We start from the raw sequence: 8,344 nt of genomic DNA, 5'->3' as shown, positions 1-8,344 counted from the left end.
AAATATAGCACCGGTATGGTTTGTGGTATACCGTAAGTCATTTTTACGCTCTATAATGTAAATACTTGAAAAGAAAATTAAATTACTCGCGTTTATTAAGCAAGAGATGCTGGAACTGCCTCCATCCATTGTCCAAGCATTTCTGACACATGCTCATTACAATCTGCAGTTCCCGCTGAGAAACGGCAGCAATTTCTTACGCATGTCAGTTCTAAGTTCGTCTAAAGTACGTGGATATGATTTGCACACTTTCTCTTTTAATGTGTCTCCCCCCCCCCCCCCCCCCCCCCCCCCCCGAGATAAAAATAGCAGAGGATTAAATCAGATGAAGAAGAGGCCGTAAGTTGTTAATGACAACTCTGTCTTGAAATACTTCATGAATTTCCTGTAATGGGAAGTTAGCTGTATGTGCTATCACAGAGGCCTGCTGAAAGGTCACGAAAGTACATTCTCTCTCAGGCTGCAAAATGTTTTCCACATGTCTCTCACTATTAAAATTGTTTATGAAAAAAAGGGGTTCTTATTCTCTCAACACTAATAGTGCAACACACACCTATTTTTTGATCGTGCAGGGATACCTCATGTATTACATCAGGCTTTTCTGAACTCCAGTATTTTGTGAATTAATGTATCCACTTAGGTGGAGCCATGATTCGTCCAAAAAGAAATTTAGGTGATGGTCAGTTTCTGTGTCATGCATCCTATCAAATTTATACACAAAACCACAACCTTTAGAAGAGCCACCTGGTTCAAGTTCTTGCAAGCATTTATTTTATAGGGCTGTAACTCCAGTAAATTTCTAGTCATTCGAACGGAACTATAAGCAATTCCCATTTGCTGCGAAAGACATTGAACTGATTTTCTAGAAAACCTTTCCTGAGCGTGCCAGTGTTATTCAGAGTTTCTTTGTGAGTACTGTACACTTCCTCTTTCACTAAATTTATCAATCGATGAGTTATACTCAGATTAGGAACTTAAATGCCTGGAAATTCCTCTCGAAATAATGTCCTTATTGCACACACTGATTCTGTACGCACTTGTATATCATACATGAATACCCTTTGGTGAATACAATAGTTGTATTCCGCCATTTCACTTAAAATACTTTCACTCAATACACTGTACTGTGTAGCCTAACAAACACCTGCTACCTGCACAAGATTTCTATGCCACTCCAGACAGTTTCGATAAGAATTGATCATCCTGCATATCTTCTTGCTCATACGTGATGAGTCATTTATTGTTGTTTATTATTTATTTATTCGTTGGGGCCACCTAGGATCACGTTAAGTCTTGTTGCACTTAGCACTGAGCCTGGCTTTTTACTGAGCCCAGATTTTCCTTATTCGTTGTGAGTGGGCTTCCTTGCGCCCTTCCGTTTGAGGTGACCCCCCCGTCTTTTACAGATTGTGTCTGCAATTTTTCTATTTTACTGTAGACTTCCTTGTTGGATCTGTTTTGATGGATGCCATTCTTGTACTTGGATCCTTGGATTCTTCTAATGATTTTGCGCTCTTCTTTCTCCAGTTCTTCGAGAAGTCTTTTATCAGCGTTTAGGTACAAGGTTTCGGCTGCGTACGTACAAAACTACTGACTTCAAAACTGTTTCGTAGTGACGTATCTTAGAGTTCTGGGAAAGGCATTTCTTGTTGTAGATCGTGCAGGATGTTTGGTAAAGTTTGCTTATCCGTTCCTTGTCTAGTCCATTTTTGACGATGATCCACCCTGGTACTTGAATTTCTATACCCGGACAATAACCCCATGTTTCTTACGGAGATTTGGTGGGGCGTCTTTAATGGTAGTCATGACTTCTGTTTTCTCAAATGATATTAGCAGGCCAGTTGGTTCAGCGATTTCTTTTAATAGTTCGATTTGAACTCTAGTAGTTTCTACGTCGTTTGACAGAATGGTAATGTCATCGGCAAAAGCCAAGCAGTCTACCTCGATCCCCTGCCATTTGGTTCCAATTCGCAAGGGCTATAGTTGGTTTCCATTAATCTTTCGCGCCAGGTTCTGATGATCTTTTCAGGGACGCAGTTGAAAAGCATTGAAGACAGGCCATCACCTTGCCTGACCTCTGTTTTGACATCAAAGGAATCCGAGAGACACCCGAGGAATTTTACTTTGGATTTTATATATGTTAGGGTAGCTCTAACTAATGCCTGCCGCTTAAGGTCAACTCTGAACTCATATAGGATGTTCAGCAGGACCTTCCGGTCTATGGGGTCGTACGCCTTCCTGAAGTCCACAAAGACTGACACGTAGTGTTTGCACCTTAGAACGTAATATCTGATTACTGTTTTGAGGTTGTAGATCTGTTCGGCTGTTGAGCGGCTTTTAATGAAGCTCCCTTAGTATTTATTCTATAAAAAAACTCCGTTCATCATAAGAATAAACATCATGCAAACATTACACTACGTATTCTTCTGCGTTTGCCGGAATCTTATTGGATTTACATTAAAAATGAAGAACTTCCTCCAGCTGTATTTAAGGTGTCGATTTTATTTTGGCAACTAGTTTCAACGCTGTAACAAGGTCATCTTCAGGCCCATACACTTGTTGACGTTAAGTGCGTGCGGCTGATACTAGAAGACTGCCACCTGGTGCAACTAACGCGCAGCAATGTGAATAGCTGCGGTAAAGACGTAAAAAGAGACGAGCAGAGAGAATACAGCTTTAAATCCCATTTAATTTGAAAACAGAAGGAAATAATGGTAAAGCTCAGGTGGTACGTTTCTTAGATGGAAAACATAACATGCTATCGATCTTAGCTAACATTTTGTAATTAAAAACAAGAGTGATGAAAATTCCTGACTTTAACAAGGGTAATTTTTCTACATGAGCTACATGTGGCGTAAAAGCGCACTGCTAGGGTTTCACCATATAGTTGAATATTGAAGCCACTGAAGGTATCACTGTCAGTTGTCTGATAATCTCTGAACTCTTTCCGTATCGGACTCCGAGGAATACATCTTAGTACTGCTACGTTGATAACGAGGCAATCAGCAACAGAATCTCAATCCACCAAAAATTCCATCGCGACAAATCTCTTCACTTGGCTCCAGATCAGTTCTATTGGGGTTGCAACGCAGTATTAAGGTGACAACTGTAAAAGTGCAGCATTTGTACAGTGCGCTCGACGCAGCGAAAATTATTGTTTAGCATGTTTCCATGACCCTTATCACTCTGGCTCGTATGTGACCACATCTGTCCTATAAAACAGTTGGCATATTCAAACAAAGAATATCTGATTTTTCATTTTTCTCAAAAAAAATTTAATTGTGTATGTTTTCTTAACTTTAACAGTCTTTTATAAAATATCAGTAATTAAAAATATGTATTTGCAATGAAAACCAGAATTTTGAGTGCGATACGCAACTAGAAACTAGAAGACGTGACTTTTTCTTGAAAAAATGATGGTCAAGTATGAGGTAACTGCTATGTATTTGATGAATTTCATATTTAAATGATTTAGTTATTCAAACCGAACAAAAGAATTGCAGACCACAAGGAGTTTCGAACCGCCGCTCGACAGCAGACATCATTTATCAATCTATGCCGCTAACGATTACGCGACGCATACAATTAAATTATGGTTTCTTATATTTATTACATAGTGTTTCTCGCAAAACGTCGTAGCCGATTTTTCCCCGTAACCTTGTTTAAAAACATTAAGGACAACTTGTTTCAAGCCATCAACGGTGTTTCTCGCGCCTCTCGCTATGAAGCAGGCAGCAGAGTCATCCATTTTCACGGTAAGTACGAACAGCGTGACAATCACAGCACAAGTAGCGCTCATAGAGACTGTGACTGTAAACGAGTTTTGAAACGTTGGTGGCTGTTAATACACCAGAAGCTCCTAAAGTTTCATTTACAGGGACAAAGTAACAAGATATCTACTACGTAAGTTGGACCTTCTTCCAAGAGCGGAACAACACCAGTGTATAAGTGCTACGGCTGCTGACAGATCATCGCGTTTGTGTTTGTTTCCATCAGGTTTATTCTTCTAATGAAAGAATTATAGCTTCTCTTAAAACCAAGTCCTATATAGGGAACAATTTTTCCCAGAGAGATTCCTGGGTTCTCTTGAAGTCCAGTGCTGTTAACTTTTCTCAAAGTCGGTATTTACATGCGTCATTCATAATACTGCAGAAACTACTGTCTAACAAAACATTTTTTTATCTATGACCCTAATGGAAAATTTCTTGTGTGCACTTCTCATTTGTGGTAGATACGTGACTACCACTCCGTTGAACTGCACTGCTGCTAATGTCGCAGGTTCGAATCCTGCCTCGGGCGTGGATGTGTGTGATGTCCTTAGGGGACTGATGACCTCAGATGTTAAGTCCCATAGTGCTTAGAGCCATTTGAACCATTTTTGAGCCACTCCGCTCGGTATTGTGCTCTTCCTTCCCTAATTTGCACGCCGTGGACTCCATCAGCATTTGTACTCCTAATTCCTTGTCATTCCTAGTAAATTTAAGAGCATTGACAGCAAATCATAAAAAAAGGCAAAGATTCTGTTCTATGCATCTGCATGTTCTCTCCGTAGGTATTCACGCTTCATTACTCTCTCCCACAGTGTTCTGTCTACCTTATAACCATTCAATAGGCTTCTTACGTGAAGATTAGAGCATACCAGGAGGAAACTTGCAGTGGAAGGCTGGTGCCTGCCACACCGCAGAAACTCCGGATCATCACGGATTCTATCAGTCTCAGGGAAAGCGACGTTCGCAAGGTCAAACGCAGATAGAATCCTTGCCGAAAACAATTGTCATCAGGGAGCAGAGAATATAATAATTTTGCCAACCTACATTTTGAACACTTTAAATTAAAAATTTGACACACACAGCTACTACAACCTACATCCTACTGAATCTGGTTAGTGTATTCATCTCTTGGTCTACCTCTACGATTTTTACGTTCCACGATCCCCTCAACACTAAAGTGGTGATCCCTTGGTGCCTCAGAACGTGTCTTACTAACCAGTCCCATCTTTTAGTCAGGTTGTGCCACAATTTTCTCTTCTCCCCAATTCTGTTCAGTACCGCCTCATTAGTTACGTGATCTACCTATGTAATCTTCAGCATTCTTCTGCAGCACCACATTTCTTCTTGTCTAAACTATCGTCCATGTTCCACTTCCACACATGACTACACTCCATACAATACTTTCAATAAAGACTTCCTGACACTTGAATTTATACTCGATGTTAACAAATTTCTCTTCTTCAGAAACGCTTTCCTTGCCATAGCCAGTCTACATTTTATATCCTCTCTACTTCGACCATCATCACTTATTTTGCTCCCCAAATAGCAAATATGCATCCACTGCTTTAAGTGTCTCATTTCCTAATCTAATTCCCTCAGCATCACCTGACTTCATTCGACAACATTCCATTATCCTTGTTTTGCTTTTATTGATGTTCATCTTACAGCCTCCTTTCAAGACACTGTCCATTCTGTTCAACCGCTCTTCCAGGTCCTTTGCTGTTTCTGACAGAATCACAATGTCGTTGGCGAACCTCAACGTTTTTATTTCTTCTCCATGGATTTTAATTCCTACTCCAAATTTTTCTTTTGTTTCCTTTACTGTTTGCTCAATATACAGATTGAATAACATCGGGGATAGGCTACAACCCTGTCTCACTCCCTTTTCAACTACTGCTTCCCTTTCATGCCCCTCTACTCTTATAACTGCCATTTGATTTCTGTACAAATTGGAAATAGCATGTCGCTCCCTGTATTTTACCCTTGCTACCTTCAGCATTTTAAAAAGAGTATTCTAGTCAACATTGTCGAAAGTTTTCTCCATAGTCTACAAATGCTAGAAACGTAGGTTTTCCTTTCCTTAATCTATCTTCAAAGGTAAGTCGTAGGGTCAGTATCAGTCCAAAATCATACAGTCTTTCGACTTTACTGAAACAGTTACTCCCATCAATCATTGCTACCCTTATTAAGAGCTAACAATTAATACTTCTCTGATGAGAGGTTGCGCAATTGCGTAAGAGGTCATGTACAAATGATATTGCTGCAGATCACTTGTCACCAAAATGGAACACAGCATTAAACAATAACTACTACAGTGTCAGGCCTATTGCACACAGTATCATTGGATATCCAAAGTTGACAGCGAGAAGAATCAACATACACTGATGGAAAATCAATCACAGCACTAATAAATAAATAATGTAGAGCGATGTAATTTCGGGAGTACGTTTGTCTAGGTAACATATTTAAGTGATTAACACTGCCAGATCACGGTTTAAGGTAAGCACGAGATAAGCCTTTGCAAATGTGAAATGCTGGTACATTAATAACCAATGTAACCACCAGAATGTTGAATGCAATCAAGCAAACGTGGATGCATTGTGTTGCAGAGGTGCCGGATGTCAGTTTGTGGGATGGAAGTCCATGCCTGTTGCACTTGGTCTATCTATACAGGGACGGTTAATGCTGTACGTGGACGATGCTGGAGTTGTCATCCGATGATCTCTCACTTTTGCTCGATTGGAGACAGATTTTTTGACCGTGCAGGCCGAGGCAACATGTCGACGCACTGTACAGCATGTTGAGTTACGACAGCTGTCAGGATATGTGGGATAACCGCAAGAGTGCTTCTGCTGTCATATGAAACTCCGGGTGTAGGTCCAGTGTGTCTGGTATGCAGACAGGTTGGATGCAGGTCCTCAAATGTTCATATTCTAAACCAATACATACATGGCCATCACTGGCACCAAAGCAGAACCAGCTTTTATCAGAAAACACAAGAGACCTCCACTCTGTCCTCCAGCGTGCTCTCACTTACCATCTCTGAAGCCGCAAATGGTGATATTTTGGGCACGATACGGGCCATCTGGCTCGGAGCTGTTCTTGAAGTAACTGATTTGTAACTGCTCGTTGTGTCACTGAAGTGCCAACTGCTGCTCAAAGTGCTGCTGCACATTCAGTACGATGCGCCAGAGCCGTATCCTGAATACGGTGGTCTTCCGTCTCGCTAGTGCCACGTGGCCATCTGTAGCCAGGTCTTCTTCCAACCGTGCTCTCTCGTGACCACCGCTGTCAGCAGTCATGTACACTGGCTACGTTCCTCCCAAGTGTACCTGCAATATTCCTCCTCGTAGCCCTATTACATGATCTCGCTCAAACTCAGTGAGGTGTTGATAGTAACGTCTTTGTCGCCTTAAAGGCAGTCTTGACCAGCGTCAACTCGCGACGCCCAATCACAAAGGTAACTAGCGCTTACGACCGCTAAAGCAACATTCGGCTGTTGCAGCATCAGTACTCTTGGCTGGTGCTTGTGTATCTTTTGTTGTACTGTTGGGTAAATGGCATCAGCTGAAGCGGAAGCCTCAATAGCTGCTGTTTTTACACAGTGCCCTGTATAGGACCAACGAAACAACTGTCAAGAGAGTTGATTAATTTTGGACAGTTATCTGTTGAGGTGGCAATGGAATTATAAACAAGTACAGAACAGGTAATTTATTTCCTTATTTGGAGCCACAGTCAAGTAAAATTTTCGAAAAAGTATTTCCTCTAGTTGACTGTATACGTATACTGCATTTGTTTCACTATCTATATTATGGTATTATGCCGCTTTCAGGAATTACAACGTCAAAAATCGTCCGGCTTAATGTGAAACGTAAGTTATAGTCGAAAAACACATATCATGTTACAAAAATCAGTTATTTCGTAAGTGTGTGAACATACCTGAAATACATAAAAACGCTGGCAACTTGCATATCTGGCAAATATAGTGCAACTGTGATGTAAATTACAAATTTAAAATATGGGTGTAACTTTCATTTCACTATATCTGAACACTAGAACACATGAAAGAATCTAACACCCGTGTTTTGGATGTCTAATATGCTTCACTATATTTGCCCAACATGCAAGTTTCCAGTCCCTATATGTTTCACAGGTATGTTCTTGTACTTCTGAGACAACTGGTTTATATATGTAACCTGATATGTATTTTCGATGACACAACTCTGACGATCTTTGACGTTGTAACACTTGAAAGTGATCTAAGGCGAAAATCTAGATAGTGAAATAAAAACATTATATGCAGTCAAATGGCGGACACGTCTTTTCGAAAAATAAGGAATACGTTTCCTTTGGCTCTTTTTTTTTCGTTGCCTTAAAACGAGAGGAGGTAATAAGGTTGAAGTAGTATAGCTGACAAACAGAAGAAAATTATGTTTTATCGTATGGGAAAAAGTTTTCGAAACTGTTTCATTCGGATAGCTGTTTTTGAAGCTCTGTTAAAAGTTTCGTCCTTTCTGATAAGTGCACTACATAGAACGCCCGATTTTTACTGTGTGTTGCTCGTTGCCACTCAG

Source organism: Schistocerca americana, chromosome 5 (genome assembly GCF_021461395.2).
Source record: "Schistocerca americana isolate TAMUIC-IGC-003095 chromosome 5, iqSchAmer2.1, whole genome shotgun sequence".
Taxonomy (NCBI): domain Eukaryota; kingdom Metazoa; phylum Arthropoda; class Insecta; order Orthoptera; family Acrididae; genus Schistocerca; species Schistocerca americana.
The sequence above is the reverse complement of the archived record's forward strand: the minus strand, read 5'-3'. Positions refer to the sequence as shown.